The following is a 12902-nucleotide window of genomic DNA, read 5'->3' on the forward strand; positions in this document are numbered from 1 at the left end:
CAGTTTAACTAAAATTCAACAAACAGACCATCAAAATAAAGTGTGACCTAGTATGCTTACCTTAACAAATCATATACTGTAAATTAAAAGACTCCTACTGTATATTTGCAGCAGTGTGCTAGCGACCAGAAACCCTGCACTCAGGTATGACAAACACACATTTCAGATAGTAGTTTTTTTTTACACTACAATTCTACACCAATAGAAATGATGGTAAAATACTTTAGTTTAGGTCACAGTTTACAGTATTAACAAACCATTAGCTTGGTAAACTACTAATAACTTTCTTATTCACAGTTAGTATGAAAGAAGTTAAGTCTAGGTATTGAGTACACTGTACCAAAATGTCTGGTAATTGTTTATTTGCTGTTGTGAGTTGCATTATGGGATGCTGATCTCTGCTCTGTTGACGTTTAATGTTGAAAATTCAACTCTGCAGTTTAACAAAGTGACTTTTATTGATATTTTAGTGAATAATATAATGTATAAGACATCATATGTGGGGAAATAATTCTGTACGATAACAGAAAACGTGCTGCAGTTTATGACAAAGTTTTATAGCGTTATATACAACACTAACCCAAACAACAAAACCCTAAAACTATTAAAAACCAAAATTAAAGTCACTTTTTCCAATGTTTTTAGTTTGTCAATGTAAAATTTATTTATATAGCACTATTTAACACAACCAGAGGTTGACCAATGTGCTGCACAGTATGAATCAAAACAGAGAACCTGGGGATGAAAACCAGTCCAGACCGACCAGGCTGATGCTCAATCAACATGTCCCAGAGACAAGAAGGTGCCAGGCCATTTGATTAGTTTAATAGTTGTCAGAAGAAAGATCAACATCTCATAACGCAATCCAAAGGCAGAAATAAACGGGGAAAAAATAAAAACACGAACCACAAAATACAGAAGGCTGCTAATTTAGGGATATTTCTACAGTGTAGGATTAGGGATGCAGAATAATATCATACTTTATAACTACTAATGAACAGTTAATATTTTAAGAATAGGCAGGTAATGAGCCAGTATTTGATAACATGAACTGTGAGCTAATCTAAAGTGTTACTGAACTGATTCATTTGATGCTGATCATATGTTTGTGTTTTCTATCTCTCAGGGAGAAGGCCAGGTAATCCAATGACTCTTGAATTCAGATGCACATATACTGGAGATTGTCATTCATTATTTTAAGTGTTGTTTATTTATTTATTTTATTTTTAGTTTTTAGTTATGTTGTTTTGCGATTAGCAAAACTAATTTATTTCTTAGCATAACAAAGCAAGAACACCAGTACAGATATTTAATGAGGATATACAGCTTAAGCGCACTGCTACTCGTGTGATATTGCGTTCATGCAACAGTTTGATGGTATAACCGTGTATATAAAAAAAAATCAAACACAGTCTCAAAAACTATTTTGTATGAGGAATTACTTTCTTCCTCTGTTCATTCACATCTGCAGCTGACGTCAGAACAGCAGAAACCGCTGCTACTTAACTAACGTCACTGTAGCGCTAGTGTTTGAATGATTCTCTAGGGTAATGTCTAAATTGAAGACAAAACTGCTGATTTTGCTCACATTTTAAGATTATAAGTCTGATCAGCATGAAATGCCATCAGTCTACAGAGTTTTCCCAATATTTCTCTGTTGCAATCGGGAGATCACAATAATTAAACCCGAAAAAGCCAAAGCAAAGCAAACACTAACAGATTACAGTGGTATAAATACAGCACTACAACATAAAAAGAGAAACATCGACTTAGAAAGTCACTTACCTGTTTTGTAATGATTTGATCAGCTGTAGTTTGAGTTTTTCTCCCCTAAGGAGGACTTATTATGCAGTCTCTGTCGCCATCTTGTGGTGGAATGTCAACTGTCTTTGCTCTGCTCAGTATGGCAGGCTGATGGCCGCCGACGCAATGTCTCTCTGAAATTATAAAGATTTAAAATAAGCACTATCCTTATAAATAAACTGCATAGCTGCAATCTTAACAACTACATTCTTGTCTAAAAAGCCTCAAAAATACATGATGTTGTCCAACAGCTGCAATATTTGCCAAACTGTAGTGAGTTTATTGATCTGCTGTCACTGTATGTGGGCGGAGTAATACACAAGGGTGAGGAGGCTGTACTAGTGTCTTTTATTACATAATACTGTATCATACGATCAGCCAATCAGATTCATAAACCAGACTGAACTCTTATATATATATATATATATATATATATATATATATATATATATATATATATATATATATATATATATATATATTAACACATATGCATACACACACACAGTTTAAAAGATCCACACCGTACATTTAGCAGCAAGTAATGACATATTTTTCATCCAAAATATTTCTTTGTAAAGGGTATTTTACTCCAGTAAGTCGCAGTATGTCTTCAAGCCCAATTAATCTTTATATTATTAAATATTTATACATAATCCTTATATTATTCCAATATTCTGATAGGAGAGCAGCCAAAATCTTTTAAGATCAATGTCAGGAGTGAACCATTACTGTAAAATCGCCTTTTTTTAGCAGCAGTAAAGACAGACATGTGTTTTTAATTCTAATGAAAACTCATTTAGCAACATAAGTGAGGAATCTAAATTAAAGTGCATTTTTTGTTGTTATAAAAAGCATGGAAAGGGTCACGGAAAAGGTCATGAACACGGAAAAGGTCACGAACACGGACATGGACATGAACACGGACACAAACACGGTCCTGGTGGAGAGCAAGGAAAAGGCGGATGTGGCCAAAAACCCGCATGTGACCAGCAGAAGGGGAAGAAGTGATGAGATTAATATAGTCTGAGATTGTGAGGAAAGCCACTACAAACACTCACAATCATCCAAATCATTACATTAAAACACCTTTAAATCAACTCTGTCTGCTTGGAGTTATTGAGTGTTTGTTTGTTTAATCCTTGTCATGCAGGAGTGTATTAATCAGCTCTGTTAAACAAATATGTATATATAGAATTAAAGCTAAAATAGACAATTTTCACTAATAAAATGCCAAATCAATGAGGTAAGTTTTCAAACTAGATTTAAAAACAGACAGGGATGAAACAGATCTAATACAGAGGAGCAGAGCATTCCACAACCTAGGACCAGCTCCGTCAGAACAGCAGAAACCGCGGCTACTTCACCAACATCACTTTAGAGCTAGTGTTTGAATGATTCTCTTGCGTAATATCTAAAGTAATGACAAAAGAGCTAATTTTGCTCACATTTTAAGATTATAAGGCTAAACAGCATGAAATGGCATCAGTCTACACAGATTTCCCAGTATTTCTCTGTTGCAATCGGGAGATCACAATAATTAAACCCCCAAAAAGCCAAAGCAAAGCAAAGCAAACACTAACGGATTACTGTGGTATAAATACAGCACTACAACATAAAAAGAGAGAGATCGACTTAGAAAGTCACTTACCTGTTTTGTAATGATTTGATCAGCTGTAGTTTGATCTAGAAGAAATACCTTAAATGTTACTTTATACTGTATATACAGTTGAAGTCAGAATTAATAGCCCCCGTTTATTTTTTCCTTGTTTTTTGTTTAACAGAGAGAAGATTTATTTCAACATTTCTAAACATAATATACATTTACATATACATATACACACATATCTATACATATACAGTGTTCAGCATGTATAACTACACCCATCACTATTTTTTAAATTCATAATTTTAACATGAAGCTCTGCAATATTATACTTGTGCATATTAGATTAGTCAGTGCTGAAGCCAAATCTGGAGCTTCTCTAACAAAATAACTTACGATAACGGTCCAAAAACTAGTACAGCCAAATGTTTATGTTATAGAAAAATAATAAATACAAATTTAGAAAAGAGGAAAAATCAAGAAGCAAATAAATTGAAAAATGTATTATAAAAATGTGTATAAAATTTTGAGGGTTGTAATTATTTTTCCAATATTTTCCTTAAATTCAATTGTGTTCTCTTTCAATTTCTTAATATTTTCTGTAACTAAAATATTATTTTAATTAATATATCCATCTAATAGATCTGTTTTGTATAAATGCACCAAAATACATTACATATTCACTGAGAAATGGAGGAAAATATTCATTTTTAAAATGTGCTGTACTCAATTATGCTGAGCACTGTGTGTGTGTGTGTGTATGTAGTGTGTGTATGTAATATATATATATATATATATATATATATATATATATATATATATATATATATATATATATATATATATATATATATAACAATTAAAAATAATAAAAATGTATGTTCTTTTCAGAGACGTAAACAAAAATAACTTAAGTAATAAAATAAAATAAAAATGCATGGTTTTTAGTAAGTGAAAAAAAATAGTTTATGCTTTTTTGGGAGACTTAAACAAAAAAGTTAATAATTAAAAGAAGTACTATATAAATAAATGAATAAATAAATAAATCACTTTCATTCAGGGAAAAAAAAATTACAATTAGTTTTTAGACTTTTCCTTCCAGGTGTCTTCAGGTGTTTCAGGTGTGTCAGGTGTTTTCTTTCAAAACTATTTCTAATTACCTTTTATTTTGTTTAAATGTTGTTAATCATATTTGGCCTTTTTATTTATCATTCACTTTTGATCTTGAAGCACATTAAAAGGTGTGCGTTAGCTTCAAGCCACAGGCTGAGTGCCTTAGTGTCCCACCAGTGACGATATACAACCATATACCACTGCTACAAGTGTGATATTGTGTTTGTACAACAGTTCGACTGCATAATAATCTCAAAAACTCTTATGTAAAAGCAACTACCTTTTTCAGCTATTCATTCACATCTGCAGCTGATGTCAGAACAGCAGAAACTGTTGTTCATTCATCAACGTCACTTTTGAGCTAGTGTTTGAATGATTCTCTAGCGTAATGTCTAAAGTAAAGACAAAACAGCTGATTTTGCTCACATTTTAAGATTATAAGGCTGAACAGCATGAAATGGCATCAGTCTTCAGAGATTTCCCAGTTTTTTCTGTGGCAATGAGATCACAATATTTAACCCTGAAAAAGCCAAAGCAAACACTAGCAGATTACTGTGGTATAAATGCAGCACTACAACATACAAAAGAGAGAGATCGACTTAGAAAGTCACTTACCTGTTCTGTAATGATTAGATCAGCTGTACTTTAAAACGTACACTGAAAAAAATGCTGTTTTTCTCCCCTAAGGACTTATTATGCGATCTCTGTCGTCATCTTGTGGTGGAACATCACAGTCATTCCTCTGCTTAGCATGACAGTCTGATGGCCGCCAATGCGCTGAATCTCTAAAAGTATAAATATTTAAAAACAGGCACTATCCTTATAAATGAACGCCATAGTTGCAATCAAAACATCTACATTCTCACCTATAAAGCCTCAAAAGTACATTATGTTGTCCAACAGCAGCAATATTTGTCAAACTGTAGTATTCTGCTTGCCTCTCGTGCGGGCGGAGTAATACAAGAGTGAAGAGCCTGTACGAGTGCTGATATTACTTTAATATTTCATAGATATCAGTCAATCAGATTCGAGAACCAGACAGAACTGTGGTATAAATATATATATGTGAATTTTTAAAATAATTATTAATAAAAAAAATAAACAAATAAAATTAATCGGTAGCACTTTACAACAAGGTTCATTAGTTAATTCATTTAGTAACATGAACAACACATGTACAGCATTTATTAATCTTAATTAAACATTTACTAATGCATTATTAACATCTAGGTCTGTGCTTATTAACATTAGTTAATGCACCGTGAGTTAACATGAACTAACAATGAACTACTGTATATTCATTAACTAACGTTTACTAACATGAACAAATACAGTCGTAAATGTATTGTTCATTGTTTGTTCATGTTAGTAAATGCATTAATTAACATTTACTAATGAACCTTATTGTAAAGTGTGACCAATTAATCTTAAAAAATTAACTTGTTCCTTCAAGTGTCAAAAATGGTCTTGTATAATTATCTGGGATGCATTATTAATATTAATATTCAGTGTAAACGGCTTTAAGAATTATTAGTGAATTATAGCTGACCTCCTTCTAGTGAAATACTGCGTCATCAGTCTGGAGCAGCCCATTTGTAGGAGGAGTGAGAACTGCATTGAAAACACTGAGGTTATTAAAAGGCATTAAACATTCCTGTTCATCTCCGATCAGGCCTGTAACAGCAGGTCCACACCGTCATCAACAAAGGTGTACTGGCGAATCTTTAAAACAATGATAATCTCACACTGGGGATCACTATAGCACAGAAAGGCATTTACTAGCACTAGTTTACGTCGCTGATTTTGCAATCAAATCCTAATCTAATCATGACAGTGTTGTTGGAAAGGTCTAAGATTTCTGAATACATATTTGACTATTATTTGATTGGGTGCTTTTGTTTTTTGTTTAATGCAACAGATTAAAACACGTTTAATGCCACCCTATAACCTGTGGGACCCATTACTGTTACCTATTTGAAGCATAATATTGTAGTCTAAGCATTAAGCAACCATGGCAAACTATATTTCATTTGAAAGCTTAACATTTCAAGTTTTCAAATGTAGTGACTGATGTTTGATAGATATTACTGAGCAACAGCTGTACATTAATTTACGACAAGAATTCTCTCCAGAGTTGTAAAGCATTACTTTGCTACAGCAATCCATATGTACATATTTTTTAGATGTTTTTAGAGGCTACATTTAATTCGATTACCACCAAACTTCACGAACTACCTTAGAATTTGATGTCTACTTCACAAATAAAAGTCAAAAAGTATGAAAAAAATTGGTTCATATTCCTTAAAACATAGGGGGCGCCCTTATATGGTCATCACTGTAAACTGGTGCTGATGTCTGGTATTGTGGCCAAAGAAAATCTTACGGAAAGCTCATTTTTTGAGATATTAACTTCAAATTTGGTATGTAATTTGCAGAGTTGAGTGTAAGGCATTCCACAGTGACGCATTACTGTATTATAATGACAATTTTGGTGGAACACAGTAAACTAATGAATTACATTTTAAATTTGAGTCATTTGATTAGTTACTAAAGTCAATGTAACTGCGTTACTTACATTCATTTTATTGTCGGCTTAGTCCCTTTATTAATCCGGGGTCACCACAGCACAATTAATGTTCAGTCAGTCGGACAGACGGTCGGTCGACAGTGGCCTCTGGTGGGTTCACGCGAGAACAGCACGGGCACGAACGGTACTCGTGAGACATTTGAGATTCGGGGAAATAAATAAATAAATAAATAAACACACAGTGGCCTCCCGCAGATTCACAAAAACAAAAGCTGCAAAAATATGTACCTCCTGTACGTATGGCTGCATTTCATTTTTTTAAGCAAACAATAAGGGGCTGACCGCTTACCTAGTGTGGAGGGCTTTTCTGCCATAACCAGTTTGTCCAGTAAGCTTGTCGTGTACGTCGGCGGACTTGAGACGCAGAAAAGAGATGACCACAACGACGACCAGGTTTAAATCTGTGGAAGAGCGGTTCCAGAAATCAGGTAAGACAAAAACAGAATCCAAAAAATAAAATGAACGAGTGAACAACAGGGTGAGAGAATGTGGTAAAATACTAAAATGTAGTAAAAATCAGACGAGGGCTTTTCGTTTTCTGGACGGCTTTTGTAAATCGTTGGTTGGGTTTAGGGAAGGAGGAGGGTGGGTCAGTCAATTGGCCGGTCGCCCAGTCAATCATTCAGTCAGTCGGACAGACGGTCGGTCTACTGCGGCCTCTGGTGGGTTCATGTGAGAACAGTGTGGGCACGAATGGCACTCGCGAGACATTTGAGATTCAGAAAAAAAAAAGCACACACAGCGGCCTCTCGCAGATTCTGCAAAACAAAAACTGCAAAAATACGTACCTCCCGTGACAATTATGGAGACCACGAATTATGTAGCCGAAGGTACATATGGCTGCATTTCATTTTTTTAAGCAAACGATACGGGGCTGACTGCTTACCTAGTGTAGAGGGCTTTCCCGCTGCAAACAGTTCGTCCAGTAAGCTTGACGTGTACGTCGGCGGACTTGAGACGCAGAAAAGAGATGACCACAACGACGACCAGGTTTAAATCTAGGGAAGAGAGGTTCCAGAAATCCGGTAAGACAAAAACAGACTCCAAAAAATAAAATGGACGAGTGAACAACAGGGTGAGAGAATGTGGTAAAATCTGAAAACGTCATAAAAATCAGACGAGGGCTTTTCTTTTTCTGGACGGCTTTTGTAAATCGTTGGTTGGGTTTAGGGAAGTAAGTGGGTGGGCGGGTCAATATGTAAAATTGGTTGGGTTCAGGGAAGGAGGAGGGTGGGTCAGTCAATTGGCCGGTCGCCCAGTCAATCATTCAGTCAGTCGGACAGACGGCCGGTCGACTGCGGCATCTGGTGGGTTCACGCGAGAACAGCGCGGGCACGAATGGCACTCGCTAGACATTTCAGATTCGAAAAAAATGTAATCAATTAATTTTTTTTTTAATTCGCACACAGCGGCCTCTCGCAGATTCGCCAAAAAAAAAAACTGCAAAAATACATACCTCCCGGGACGTTTCTGGAGACCGCCACTTATGTAGCCGAAGCTTTTCTTTTCCTGGACGGCTTTTGTAAATTGTTGGTTGGGTTTAGGGAAGTAAGTGGATGGGCGGGTCAATCTGTAAAATTGGTTGGGTTCAGGGAAGGAGGAGGGTGGGTCAGTCAATTGGCCGGTCGCCCAGTCAATCATTCAGTCAGTCCGACTGCACTGGTTGGTCGACAGCGGCCTCTGGTGGGTTCACGCGAGAACAGCGCGGGCACGAATGGCACTCGCAAGAGAAATTTGAGATACGAAAAGGCGCAAAGAGCAGAAATACATACCTCCCGGGTCGTATTTCGCGGTCTCCAGAAACGTCCACTGTATGTTTAAGAATGAGCCTGGGTTTCATAAATGTGATATTACTGAACTTACACACAGTATCCTGAGAGAAAATGTCTATTATGGAGGACAGCATTTAGAGCATTTACTTCATATACATGTGTTTTATCATTTCCATAAACAAAGATATATAACTTTAGCTTCATTCAACGTTTAAAACTTTTCACTTCAGCTACAACCTGACATCCATCTGTGTTCTTCAACAAGCACAGATCTATGCACCAAAGTGTTAAAGACAGGCATTCATTTAGGTTGAACATCATTCTCATGTCTACTGTATGTTCAATGAGTCAGGCAACGGTTTAGGGGTTAACTGGTGTGTAGCACTGCGGTCCTGTAATTCTGTTCTATTGTAAGCCCTCACGTGTGGCAGGATGACAATAAAACTAGACTTGACTTGATTCTGCAGGAGGAATGAGCAAACCATGCTAAAACACTTCCAGGCCAATCCCATAATGCACACTGGCTTGCCATATCTGAATCTCGTGAAGAGACTTGATTTGTGAATGATAAAGCACTTTCAGTGTAGTATTAACCCTGTAAGGCGCAACGTCTCAATATTACACCATCAGTTTTAGCTGAACAGGAATAAATCTGCACTCTTTACTTTCTTTCTCTCAGACCAGTGGTTTACAAAGTGGGGGTCATAGGAGAATTAGGGGGGTAAAAGTCAAATAAACTTGATCAAACTAATAGAATTACCATATTTTATCCATTACCTACAGAACATATAAAATAGTAGCTAATCGTTACACTTAAAAAAAAAACAACAACAACAACATGCAAAGTCTTTTCTCCACAGGGTTGTGACCCCTGGGGTGTTTACATTATATTAAAGAGCCCATATTATGGGTTTATGAAAATTCCCCTCCATGTAGTGTGTAACAGCTCTAAGTGAAGTGAAATATCCAGCTAAGGCTTAAATCTGTAAGTGTACAGTGTTTAAAACTGTTGATTCATCTATAAAAGAGTCGACTCATAGTGCTTCAAACGAGTCGCCTTGATACCGAGTCATTAGGTGTTTCGCCATGACGTACTAACGAAACCAAGTTATTCACGTGCACGCGCAAACCCGGGAGATTTCAAACCTGAGGCCCCGCCCTCTGACGCAGAAACCCAGACACACACACACACACACACAAACATGCTGGTCGATTGAAGTCACACTGCAGATGGATATATTGAGTCTCTACCCAAAGATGAAACCTCAGCATTATAGCCAAGCAGTTGGAAACTACTGGAAACTTCTGGAAACTACAGGCTACAAAGAATACTTCATCAGCGTTTGTTAAAGGAAGGATCAGTAAAGAGTAACTTACTAATGGACGTCAGGATGGGTTTCTTCCTCCATTTCTCAAGTGTAAGTACGTGCGATTAAAGTTGTCTCGTTGACTCTAGCTTGCAAATGTATTTAGTTGTGATTTGTTACTTGTAACCGCGTGTACTGTATCAGGTTAACTGGCTATATTCTCTTATCGCGTGCAAAGCCACGTTAAAAACGCGACGCGTGCTGCTTTGTTAACGGAGCTCTGTGGACGAGGAGGAATAGTGTGTGTGTCTGTGTGTGCGTGTGCGCGCGCTGTCGTCCGGAGGTGTGTTTGTGTGTGTGTGTGTGCGCGCGCGCGTTGTCGTCCGGAGCAGGGTTAAGTGCGTGTGTGTGTGTGTGTGTGTGCAATATGTGTGTGTGTGTCTGTGAAAAGAGCAGAGTGAGAAGCTAGGAGATCTCCTCAACAGTTTTTGGAGTTTTTGCTCAATAAAATAGTTAATCGTCTGAATTTTCAAGTCCATCATCTGTGTTTACATTGACCCACTGGCAGCTAAAATTCACGCCTACACTATCAAGCGTGTATGAACTGTGATTACTTTTATATTGCTGATTAGCTGTTGGGCATTTCACTCTCTCACTGAAGGCAGTCGACCAATCGCAACAGACTGTCATCGGTCCAATCAGCGCAGATTAGCTTCGCGCTAAGGAGGGGTTTGGGAACAAATGAATCACTGGACGATTCATACAGGAGTCGCTGGGATAATTAGGTAAAAATAAATGCAGATTATAAGACCATGAAAGTGTTTTTTGACCTTGCATGCATATTAGACTGTTGTTGGAGACCCTTACAACCAAGATATGACCCTATTTCATGTATAATATGGGCTCTTTAATAAACCAGCAATAGCATCAGTTGCAACAAATTGATTTAATGGCTAACTTTCTAACACCTATACAGTACTCATGTTTATTAAAAATAAATGTACAGGCTACGACTGAACATAGAGGATAACTGCGTCCGAAACTGCCGACTACTCAGTAGGTACTGTATTTGAATGTAAATGTACTACTCGGCCGTTAGAAAAGTACGTTCTATACAGTATGAATGTGAAAATATGAATGGAATTCGGACAAACTACATCCACCATTTTGTCATGGTCACATGACCTACCTGCGTCAATTGCGTCGCTTCACTTCCCTTTATGAATTTGCTCACAGGGCATTATGGGATAGCGCAGCGTGCATGGGATACGCACTCCAGAATCTCACCGGAAGTCATAAGTCATCCGGGTACTTCTCGCATGCTGATTTTCGAATTGTATGAATTTGGACATACTACTCGGCTCGCATACTGATTTTAGCGTACTATATAGTATGGAAGTATGCGGTTTCGGACGTGGCAGATGACCACCAAGTGGTGGTCTTCAAAATGAAACCAAGAATAGACTTGTGCTGTAAACATTGCGCTCATTAGGTGAGGTTAATAGTTGATTAAACAAGTGAAAACAAAAGTACAGTATATGGGAGTTAGCCTGTTGCACTATGTTGCCAATATGCTTGCGTTCATATAGGCCTATTGGTGTGTTCGTATATTTATACAGTAACTGCCCCAGGGGATAATGGGGGTCAAGGGTCACGGGCATTGTTATTTTGTGTGTCGCAGGCTGAAAAGTTTTGGGAACCTCTTTCTCAGGCCATGTCCACACATACATGGGTATTTTTATATATGGAAACACACTTTGCACATGAAAACACAGTGATGCATGCTAAAGAGACAGCTAAACCAAAACTGAAAATGTGTTTATTTTCATTTACTCCCTCTTAATTTTTTTCCAAGATTTTTGGACTTTCTATCCATCTTCTGGGCCTGCTTGTTCAAAAGTTATCCACTGGGATTTTAGATAACGGATTGGATCAAATTTTGAAAATGGGCTTTTCAAAAGAAAAAACGGATTACATATTTGGATTAGCACACATAATCCAGTCTTGGTTTTGATCCGGATCAAACCTTTAGTTTGGGTTTTTCAGAACTTTTTTGTAGGATTTAATCACTTTGATTCAAATTAAACTGATCCCATCAGAAGGGTGGATTCAGCGTGGATTTTATGGCCAAAACGTACTGAAAACTTAAAAAATGTATCAAACAATACAATATTTGGATCATGCAGTATCTTCAAGATATCCTATTTATTCATAAGGTTTTAATAGTATTTGTTCATCCGTCAGGCTACAGTGATTAGGGAGGTGTTAATGTATTCAGCCTTTCAGTATAGGCCTACAGCAAAGTGGAAAGAGTTTAGCCTCATTAAATAATCCCCCAAAATTGACCAAAAATAATACATTTTATTCTGTCACCAATTGATATACAGTTGGTCAGAATTATTAGCCTCTCTTTGAGTTTTTTCTTTTTTAAATATTTCCCAAATGATGTTTAACAGAGCAAGGAAATTTTCACAGTATGTCTGATAAAAAAATTATCTGGAGAAAGTCTTATTTGTTTTATTTCGGCTAGAATAAAGGAGCTTTTAATTATTTTAGAACCATTTTAAGGTCAATATTATTAGCCCCTTTAAGCTATTTTGTTTTTCAATCGTCTACAGAATCATCGTCAAACAATGACTTGCCTAATTACCCTAACCTGCCTAATTACCCTAATTAACCTAGTCAAGCCTTTAAATGTCACTAAGCTGAATAGT

The 12902-nt window shown here is 36.7% G+C and overlaps 1 non-coding gene across 1 annotated transcript; it reads left to right on the forward strand.

Annotated features, from left to right (window-relative positions):
- The first annotated feature begins 59 nt into the window (after positions 1–59).
- Positions 60–2903, forward strand: si:dkey-248g15.3. Its single transcript, XR_015512945.1, has 3 exons — positions 60–144; positions 1127–1138; positions 2659–2903. It is a non-coding gene; the product is annotated as a si:dkey-248g15.3 (transcript).
- Positions 2904–12902: the final 9999 nt, after the last annotated feature.

This window comes from Danio rerio, chromosome 17 (assembly GCF_052040795.2).
Source record: "Danio rerio strain M-AB ecotype USA chromosome 17, GRCz13ab, whole genome shotgun sequence".
Classification (NCBI taxonomy): domain Eukaryota; kingdom Metazoa; phylum Chordata; class Actinopteri; order Cypriniformes; family Danionidae; genus Danio; species Danio rerio.